Source organism: Chiloscyllium plagiosum, chromosome 33 (genome assembly GCF_004010195.1).
Source record: "Chiloscyllium plagiosum isolate BGI_BamShark_2017 chromosome 33, ASM401019v2, whole genome shotgun sequence".
NCBI classification, from domain to species: domain Eukaryota; kingdom Metazoa; phylum Chordata; class Chondrichthyes; order Orectolobiformes; family Hemiscylliidae; genus Chiloscyllium; species Chiloscyllium plagiosum.
In genome coordinates, this window is record NC_057742.1 from 16,602,381 (window position 1) to 16,613,709 (window position 11,329).

The 11,329-nt window shown below is 39.3% G+C and overlaps 1 long non-coding RNA gene across 1 annotated transcript; it reads right to left on the reverse strand.

The window, feature by feature from the left end:
* Positions 1-7,304: 7,304 nt before the first annotated feature.
* On the reverse strand, positions 7,305-10,811 carry LOC122539670. Its single transcript, XR_006309143.1, has 3 exons — positions 10,627-10,811; positions 8,621-8,681; positions 7,305-7,471 (listed from the first exon to the last, which is right to left on the reverse strand). It is a non-coding gene; the product is annotated as an uncharacterized LOC122539670 (long non-coding RNA).
* Between the last annotated feature and the right edge of the window lie 518 nt (positions 10,812-11,329).

The following is an 11,329-nucleotide window of genomic DNA, read 5'->3' on the forward strand; positions in this document are numbered from 1 at the left end:
GTGAGGACCAGTTCAGCCAAACGAATGAGAGTGTCGGTGGAAGGGTACTGTTGGGGACGTCTGGAGAGGAAAAAACGGTGGGCTTGGAGGCCCTGGTCATGGTGGATGGAGGTGTAGAGGGATTGGATATCCATGGTGAAGATGAGGCGTTGGGGACCGGGGAAACTGATGTCTTGGAGGAGGTGGAAGGCGTGGGTGGTGTCTCGAACATATGTGGGGAGTTCCTGGACTAGGGGGGATAGGACAGTGTCGAGGTAGGTAGAGATGAGTTAAGTGGGGCAGAAGCATGCCTTCCTGGTCATCTTTAAACCTAAGTCAAATGCTGGCAGTCTGCAGTTGCCTTGCATGGTTCATTTTATTGGTCATGCACATTGTCAGACAGAGGGTAGTTGGCATCCTGCTTTGTCAACAGAGGTCTGGAGGTCCTACGAGATAGCAGGAGCATGTGGCCATTGGCAGTGGAGAGTGCCTTGAGACGGTGTTGACTGATTGAGGTCTAGAGGAACACATGGTGAGCTGGAGTCACCAGGTGACCACTCTGAATTTCATATCAGGAATTGTTGATGTCTAATTTGTATGTGCTGGGTGAGAGAATGGGAAATTGCATATCATTCAGGTGATGTAATAACGAGAAGGCTAATGCATGTCAACATATGGAAATGCACCTGAACCACCCGAATCTCATCTCCCTGTTCAACGTGTTATGGGAACTGGGACATTTCTCTGTCAATAGTAGAAGGCTCCTCACAGTCAATCTCATGTGATTTTACCAGCTTTCTCATCAATGTCCATATCGTTCAGGAGCAGGGAAGATTCCACCTTCTGTATGAAACTAAATGTAAAAACCTAAAAAGAAATAATTTCTTAAATCCAATTTTTAATAAGTTTAATAAGAACACAAGAAGCCTAGAAAAATTAGAATACAATACTAAAGTATAAATAACATTTTAAAACATGTTAAATTATTAACAGGATGTGTGTGGCCCTGAAGATCTGCAATCCTCAGTTCTAAATGCAAAGATACATCCGTAGGGGAGCCGAATAAAGTTTCATTCCTTTCTAACCTTTTCCAACATGCCAATATTGAAACAGGAGGTAATTAAACAATTTTTATCGTGCCCTTCAGAAAAATTCTATCTCCTGTTCGTCTGCCCAGATTGTTAGTGTTCTTGCAGCAAACATATCCAATTTGTGCAAGTTTGATCTATGTGCCATTTGCTTGCAGGAATTTTGTCAGATCATAAATTCTAAAACTCACCTTGTTGTCAGTTTTATGTTGCCTTTGTAAAGTTAAAAACAGAAAATATAGGGAACAATCACAGATCAGGACTGCATTTGTGAAGGGAGATAGAGAATTAATGTTTCAGCTTGATAACATTTCACCTAATCTCCAGCATCCATAGAATTTTGCTTTTGCATTTTTGGCCTTTTAAAATTTTATTCAATTGACTTTTGAGTTTGAAAACAGGTTAGAAATGCCAGTGAAATTGTAGTTTGGATTATATGGAGATTTTCAGTCAGGTATCTGCTGTACATTTAAGACTATCATTGTGTTTAACATTGTCCAGTTGAAGCAAGTGAATATTCAACATGAATGCATGCAAGCTCTTCCCTCTACATTCCAAAAGTTCAAATCCTGGAACTGTGAATGCAAATCACCCACCCCTTGGTGTGATTGGGAGTACTGCAACGATGCCAAGTTCAGCCAATTGAGATTAGTTAATTCAGCACAGACCAAAGATTGTATTTGACAGCTTAATTGCTGTTATGGTTTGTCTGTTGTGGATGCAATGAATAGTCAAAGGAGATAGTAAAGATACAGACCACTTGGCCATTGCAGGACTTGAAGTGGAAGACAAGGATTTTCAATTAGATTCTTTTTAAGACAGTGGAAATCAAAGATGGGAGGGTTTGTGAAAATAGAGTCATAGACTTGTACAGCACAGAAATAGACCTTTCAGTCCAACTTGTCCATGCCGACCAGATATCCTAATCTAATCTAGTCCCATATTTAAGCACATGGCCCATATCCCTCTCAACTCTTCCTATTCATATACCCATCCAGAATGTTGGCTGAAAGTGGGTAAAAGCGCAAGGCAGTGACTTAGCAAACACTTGATCTTGGATCATGATCTTTCAATGCAACAAGTCTTAATGATAACAACTTAGAGTGTCTTATGCTGTTTGCATAATAACATTACTCCGTGAGGAGGGGTGATGAGTGAGAGAGTATTATCATTTCAAAATCAGAATGAGAATGTTGGAGCTACCTTTGTGGAAGAAGTACAATAACATTTTTGCCTTCTTTGTACATTATAACAATCAACAAGAGGTGCCTGAGCACATTGCTGAGTTTAATAAATATTCACACAGTCAAATGTGAGTGAGTGTGGAAAAAGCAAGAGACGTATGGCAACACAATATCCATCTTTCATGAATTGAATTCCTGTGGTTGACAACTATGAATTGATATGATGATAGCAGCAATAACCTATGGCAACCATGGTTTTCAAGACAGCTGGTTGATTCCAGCTCTAAGAAAAGAACAGATAAATAGCTTTGACTTCTGCAAAATAAAATGCAACATGAAATGAGCTGAACAGAACTAAGGAGATACATACAATGACCTATTTGCAATTGCCTATCTTTACAAGTCAGATAATTTATTTTCAGACATGAGACAAGGTTACATTTATGTTTGAAGTTCAAAAAGAGACATCTGAATGACAGACAAAATCTCATGATTAATTCTTCAAACTTATTAGCCATGTATTTATTCTCGTTCACCTCCTCCTGTTTTTCCCTATGATAAATTGCTGCAAGCTGACAGTTATTAATTAAACTGCTTGAAGTAGCAGTGTACCCACTGATAAGGTCTATGAATGACATCCAACAGGAAGATGTATAGCATTCCATAGGTCTCATCATAAGAACAGTCCAGAATGCCCTCTGGCTTAACAAAAATTCAACTAAATAGCCAGCGTTCCAGGAATACTGGCTACCTAGTAACCATTCCAAGCAAGGGCCAAAAAATGAAACCTTTTCTCATGAGATGGAATCAGAGTAATTAAACTCCTACATTCCTTCCGAGTGAAATGCCTTGTCTACATTGTTCCCACACTGTCTCTATGAAGTGGGTGCTAAAACAATAATTTAGTTCCTTGAAGCTTTGTCAGATTACCAGAGGATTTTCACAGTAGACCTTAAATGTTGTTGTCATAATAAGCTACTTGAACACGCATTGTGAAATTTTGCTTTGCTACGCATTTTACACACAACCAAGGAATGTGTGGGTGAACACAGTAGAATTGTTGAACAGATACAATTGTAGTTTAGGCCCATTTAGAGCAAATAAATAGCAAATATAAAGTCATATAATAAAATGAAATATGAAATAAAACAAATTTCACAACTAAACAGTGCACAACTCTGAGTCTGGTCTGCCACAACTGAAATACATTTCATTGGTATTCAGATGGTTTCCTGAGTGGGGTGCTCATTAAAATCATCTATCTTCTCTCATTAAAAGGCCACTGTCTGTCAGTCATTCTATTATCAAGTGTGTTACTCTGACAATCATCCAACTGAGAAACCTCATGGGGGAAAGTATTTGGAAAAAAGTCCAGGAAGAAAATGGGAGTGATGGATTCACAAGAAATAAGCATTTCTTTCAGTTGTTCATTTCCTTATTGTTGTGTTTGGAAGCCAGGAGTTACTGATATGAGTATTCATTTATTGCATATATAATGTGCTTTCATCTAAACCAAAGGTAATATTTGATGCTGAAACTATTAGCTAAATTCACTTTACAAGTGGTTATAAAAATGATTTAATCGAATGAATGTTTCTGGAGATGGATTAAAGTTGATTAAAACATGGGGCACACAGTTTTTCTCTGTTGTTTGTCTCTAAAATTCATTCTAAACGCAGCAGATAACTTGCAATATTTATTCATATTTTCTCATTGAATACTTTGGACTCTTATAAGTCATTGATGCCACATTAGCTCAGTGTTCGCACTATTGCCTTTGAGAAAAAAAACAATGGTTTTAAACCCTAAGCTAGGATTTACATTCCGACTGATAATTTAGAGCATCCCTGAAGGAGTGCTGCACTATAAACAGGGCTTTTTTTTTGTGGATTGGATATTCAATTGTGACCTCACGTCTGCTCAAATGGATGCCAATTGGTCCAATGGTATTTTGTTCCAGAAGATTAGGGAGAGATTTAGAGTTTGGATCTCAGGATTGAGACATTGATCAACAGGTGGAAGGTCTTGATTAAATATCTGGAGAGAGGAGAGGAAAGAGGCAGTAACTGTGAAACTGGAATCTTCACCTGCTCCCAGGACCCATGCCATCTCTGCAGTTTACAGGGATTTTGGTTTTCTGTGTCTGAGGATTGCCAATGAGTTGTCATAACAGTGGATGAAGCAGGAGCCAAAGAACATGTCTTCTTACCTTATTAATGTAGCCCTTAACCTACTGCAGGAACATGTCAATCTGTGCAACAATAGAAATCCTGGCAAATATAAAAAGGCAGAGACCCAGTTATCTTCACCCTTTGACTGCATTAAAACTTGCTTTATTAGAGGAAAGGGGAAGGAAATTGCTATGAAAAATTGAATATGAAGAATGGAGGGACACTGGCAGCTGTGTGGCTTTGCTCCAACCCACAAATAAGACATAGAAGAGAACAGCATAGAAAGATGGCAACATTGGAACAGGCGTAGACCATTTAGCTTGTTGGTTCACTCTGCTATTTAATATGATCATGGTCAGTCAAACACTTTTGCTCACATGATTACTGTAACCCTTTATGCCATTGGCAATCAGAAATCTATCAACATCTGTTTTTATCGTACTTAAATTCTGAGCTTCCACAACCATCTGGGGCAGAGAATTTCAAAGATTCACAATTCTCTGAATAAAAATATTTTTCTTCATCTTTATCCAAAATGGCACCCACCTTATTTTTAAATCACGTCCCCAGTTCTAAACTTCCCAAACCATTTTACCCTCCATCTACCCTGAAAATAACTTTAAATACTTTGTAGCTTTCAATGAGATTTCCTCATTGTTTGGAAGTCCAGAGAATACAGGCCTGGTTTGCCCAATCTCTCTTCATCGGGCAGTCCCAGAACAAGTCTGGTGAACCCTTATTGCCCTCCTCTGTGTCAATAATATCTTTCCTGAGATAAGGGACCAAAATTGCTCTGGATGGAGTCTAAACAAGCTTCTCTGCATTTGAAGTAAGACTTCACTACTCCTGTACTCAAATCCTCTTGCAATAAAGGCTAACATTCCATTAGTCTGTGTAATACTTTGCAGCACCTGCATGCTTGCCTTCAGCAACTTACTGACAAGGATACCCGAGTCCCTTTGCGTCTCTAGACTTTCCAATCTCTCATCATTTAAGAAATAATCTGCACATCTGTTCCTTCTACCAAAGTGGATAACCTCACATTTTTCTACAATATGTTCCATCTGCCACTTTCTTGCCCACTCAGTAAGCCTGTCCAAATCCTTCTGAAATCACTTTGCACCTTCCTCACAACACACATTCCCACATAGCTTTGTATCATCTGCTAATCTGAAAATAGTGCGTTTGGTCCCCACATCCAAATCATTGATCTGTATTGTGAACAGCTGGCACCCAAGAAAGCAGCAGGGAATTGAAAAGTAAACAACATGAGAATTATCTCAACAATTTATTCAGAAAGTCGAACACTAGAATTGGCATCATTTCCAAACCATTCACTATTTAAGCAAACATCTCATTTAACTGATTTTTTTGGTCTGAGAATCCACTGGCACCATTTATTTTGTGAAGGTAGCCTGCAACATCAGAACGAGCCACAGGAATCAATTACAAAGAACTACAAGTAACTAATATTTTTATTGACTTAATTCCGCAGTTTTGTAGATTTAAGCAATGAATGCTTGTGATAATATCAGCTATAAAGTTGGATTGCTGCAGTTTTTGAGTCTGACATTACAGCAGAATTTTAATTAATGCACGTTTGCTGCCATAATTTATCCACAGCTTCTGGAATGTTGTTAATTCTGTTTCCCTATTTCATCAATTTATGTTTCATCACATTTCAAAGTTCTCTGAAAGATAAAGGCTCATGGAATTGAGAGTAATTTATTAGCACTGATGGCAGATTGGCAAAAGGACATCAGGCTTTGAGTAGAAACATACCAAGCATTTTCCAAGTTGCTGTAACTATTGCAGAGGCATAAGGATCAGTGCTAAGGATGTGAATATTTCATGTGAAAAGAGACAGGGATTGGTTAAAGTGAGGGACAACAAGTGACAGATGAAGTATAATGTAGGGAAGATTGACATTATTTACTTTGATAATATAGATAGAAAAAGCCATGGCGTGAAATTTTGGTATTGATATTCAGCTATGTTTGGGCATACTCATGGAAGGAATACAAGAAATTAGCATACAAGTACAAGAAGCAATATGGAAGTAAATGGCATATTGGCCTTTATTGTAAGAGGCTGAAAATCAAGAACAAGGAAGCCCTTGTTCAAATTTTATAATAATTTAGTAAGACAACACCTGGATTATGTACAGTATTTTGGTTTTCATATCTATGGAAAGATTTCCTGTACAGCCTCCAAAACAAGGATAGGTTCACAACAGTGGTTCTGGAGCTTGATGGGTTATCCCATGATAAAAGTCTGAGTAAGTCTAGACCTCTCAAGTTTCGAATAATAGAAATGATCCAATTGAAACATACACGATTTTGAAGGGGTTTAACTTGGCAGACACTGGGAGGTTGTTTCTACTTAGTTCACCCAGGCTTGTTCCCAGAACTGTCCTATGAAGAGATGTTGGGCAAACTGGGCCAGAAATCTCTGGAGTTTCCCAAGAGTAAGAATCGATCAGATCAAAGTGATTGGTAAGGTAGGTTTAGGTAAGATGCTTTATCTAGTTGAGGAGAACAGAACCAGGGGATACTATTTAAAAATAGGAAAGAAGTGCCACTTCCAAGTTGAGAAATACTTTTCCTCAGATGGTTGCCAATCTTTGGAATTCTTTTTTCCATTTACAGTTTCAGGATAAGGGATCAATATTGAGGTGCAGAGTACTTTCTCTCTAAGCTGTGCAGCCATGTGGCCATGTAGCCACTCAAAAGGTCAGGCATGCGATGTACACGCCAGTTGACACATGGAGTTCCCATTCAGGATGTTATTGAATGCATGATCCGCAGAGGTCCACACAGCAGCAGAAAAAATTAGACAGAACGTCACATGGATGCTCCATCATCGAATATATTTAAGGCTGGGATATACAAATTTTTGATCTCTTACAGAAACAATCCATGGACATGGGAAAGGTAGGAGAAATGGAGTTCCGATGAAAGATTCACTCTGAACGTATTGAATGGTCAATGAGGCTTGGATTATACAGTTTACTTCGGCTCCCTATTTTATGTTCCAATAAAATGTGGCACTATATTAAAAAAAGTAGCGAGGGAAAAAAAAGACATTCAGTAACATTCAAACTATTAAGAATTGCAATAAAATGATTCATTTTCACATGTTCAGTTTGGACTGTGTGATCATTTCAATACATCTACTCATTAGCAGGGACTTGGAAAATATTTTGTTAAGGAACAATGGACCACATTTCTCTCATTATTTCACTACAAGCCAAAACCAAAATGCTTTGGTTCTTCAGTTAGGGATGAAGTCAGGATATTGGGATTTACTGAAAAAGCTGCTCTCCTCAGGAAATCTGCCAATTAATATGATTCTTGTCGATCTAAAGCTTAACAATTAACCCTGTATATTCCAAAGTGCTCCTTATGAAGTGGGAGTGAAGCTCATATTTCTAGATGCCTGTTCAAAGCCCATTTAAGTCCCTAAAGGTAATGCTATATCTTACCAGACTTTATAAAAGTGGAAGAGAGAGTTAAATGCACAAATGCATTGATGATTGTACATTAGATTAGATTAGATTAGATTACTTACAGTGTGGAAACAGGCCCTTCGGCCCAACAAGTCCACACCGCCCCGCCGAAGCGCAACCCACCCATACTCCTAACCTAACACTACGGGCAATTTAGCATGGCCAATTCACCTGACCTGCACATCTTTGGACTGTGGGAGGAAACCGGAGCACCCGGAGGAAACCCATGCAGACACGGGGAGAACGTGCAAACTCCACACAGTCAGTCGCCTGAGGCGGGAATTGTACCCGGGTCTCTGGCGCTGTGAGGCAGCAGTACATTTCCAAGTAGGAGACAGTTTATTCTGCTGATGCCCTATAACTACACATCATTCGGCTATTAGATTAATGTCGGTTAACATGAAGGTTATGAGCAACTTTCACAAAAGAGTATTACAAACATGAAAACATAAATCAAATTCAATCACACGCAATATACCATGAATCAGAATGTTGCACAGCTCTTTTTTCTTGCCCACTGGTTGTAAAGTGACTTTTAAAATATTCAATTACGATTGCTGACAAGTGAAATATTTCCACTTTTAACACAGAATGCCTGTGATTTCCACTCCCAGACCAGCTATATCAAACCAGATGGCAAGGAAATTCTGCACCACATCACCTCACACTCCCCCAGGCCCCACAACATACCTTTGATCAAGCAGGTGAGCAGCCATTAATACAGTTGCATGAATTTCCCAAATTAGCAGCCCTTTAAAGACAGAATGAAATTACAAATTTCCATCCGTTTATGGCACATTTTGAGGAAGCACTTAAGTCCACCAGGAAACCTGTCATTACAGCACAAAGTCATTGAATAATCATCTTATGTTGATTTGGAGGAGCTGGTATTGGACTGGGGTGGACAAAGTTAAAAATCACAACACCAGGTTATAATCAAAAAGGTTTATTTGGAAGTACCAGCATTCAAAACTTTGCTTCTTCATCGTATGTTTATATAGATGGCATGGCAGAAGAAAAGGTCAGCACCACTTCATCACAGTGCCAGGGCCCCAGGTTTGATTCCAGCCTTGGGTGACTGTCTGTGTGAAGTATGCACATTCTCTCCATGTTTGCAAGGGTTGTCTCTGGGTGCTGTGGTTTTCTCCCGCTGTCCAAAGATCTGCAGGTTAGGTGGATTGGCCTTGATACATTTCTCCATGATGTACAAGCTAGGTGAACAAGTCATGGGAAATGCAGGATTGTCGGGTTGGGGGGGGGGGGGAGGATTGTAGGGATGGGTGGGATGGTCTTTAGAGGAATGGTGTTTGACTTGATGGGCTGAATGGTCTAGTTCTACAGTGTAGGGATTCTACAAAATTTAGTGAGTTGCCACATTTGATCTGCATATCAGCCACAGCAGTGTGGAAATCTTAATGGATTAGCAACTCAAATATTGAATCCCTTATGGCTGGAGGAACTTATATTTAAAGTTTCAATAATTAAAATGTGGAATAAAAATACTAGCCTCATAATTAATAGTAAACAGGAAACCACTGGAATATCGTAAAATCGTTTGCTGCATGGGAGGAAATCTGCTGTCCTTACCTAGTCTGGCCTACATATAACTTCATTAGAGACAAAAAAAACTGCAGATGCTGGAATCCAAGATAGACAAGCAGGATGCTGGAAGAACACAGCAAACCAAGTAACATCAGTAGGTGGAGAAGTCAACATTTTGGGAATAACCCTTCTTCAGGGCTGGGAATGGGTGTAAAGGGAGCTGCAGATGAAGGGGGTGGGGGGGCAGGGTGGTAAGGTGAAGTTAGATGAACACCGATAGAGGGTACGACTTGGTTCGTTGATGGGAGAAATGAATCTGGTTGGTGGCAGGGAGGAAGGGTCAATGAGAGGAATGGAAGGGGGAGGAGGAGGGAGGTTATTTGAAATTGGAGAACTCAGTGTTATGTCCTCCTGGTTGTAGGCTGGCCAGGCACAATGCATTGTGAATAGCATAGCAAGACACTCATTTCAGGCCAATTAACAATGGGTAACAAATGCTGACATTGCCAGCAATGCTCTCTTATGAAATTATTTATAATAATTAAGTGTGGAAAGAAATTTCAGCTTGTCAGGCAATTTTGTAAATGCAAAATTACCTTATATATATAGCAACAGCATAATTTTGTTTCTGGTTGCAATGGATTAAGATATTCAGTCACATAACAAAAAAGAAAATGACAATTGAGCATCACAACAGATCAGACATTAGACCCTTGAACCTCCAACATGGTATAGTTCTAGATCACAAGATAGCTTGGTTATTAAAAGCACTTTTTTCTATTTCACCTTCCCATTATACCATACCATAGGTTCTTAAATTAGTCATGCACCTTCAACTCAACCACCTTTCAACAACTACTTTGATCTATTTAGCTCTTTTAATGGGGCAAAACAGTGTTTTACAGAAGTGAAAACAAACAAAAATGGCTACTCAACCAAAGAAAATAGTTAAACAGATAAATAAAATGGTCACCAAAGAAATTGGTTTCAAGGAGCTTTGCAAATGGTTCCATCTGTTGATCACACTGCACATATGGATACTTTTTGACATCTGTCCTAAATTTGCCCTTTCCAATTCTGAATCTGTTACATGGGCATGTCTGAAAATAGTGTGCTAGGCTCACTTTCTCCATTCAATTAAATACCTTACATACCTCTTATGGGTTCCCTGGAAATCTTTCTCAAACCTGCAGAGATCTAGTTTGTCACTTTTTAAACAATTCATTCCTATAATGTCAGTTATTATCAGGGCAATCCTGAGGTAAAGAACTTAGCAAAGGGTCACCCCATTTAAGAGAGGGTTGAGAAAAAATTATTTTCTCAGACAGTAATGAAGCTTTGGAATTCTTTACTTCAGACAGCTGTGGAGGCTGGATCATTAAATATGCTCAAAGCTGAGGTGGATCGTTGAATTGTGGGACTATCAAGAGGTGTGCAGGACAGGCAGGAAAATTAAACTGAGCCCAATGCCTAGGCAGTAATGATCCTGTTGAATGACAGATCAAGCTCAAGAGGATATATGCTTCATTCCTGCTCTTCTTTCTAATGTCAAATTGTTTGCTTTTTGATTACTTCCTGCAGTGATTGGAATAAGGTGGATCTTGTTGATTATGAGATCCTTGAGATCCTACAAGATCTTGTTGACTATGAGATCTTTAAATGGTGATGTTAACCTGGGCCATTCTAGAAGCCCTCACTGACCAATATAAATAGAGGAATTACACAGGATGGGCTGTCCTAGAGGTGATTGGAAGGTCAGAGTGGCTGAAAGCCAGAAGGTGCAAAGGTGAGGGCCAAGATCCAGAAGGCTTGTGGGCTGTCCTAGAGGTGTTTGAAGGTGTATCAGGGCAGTCTAAA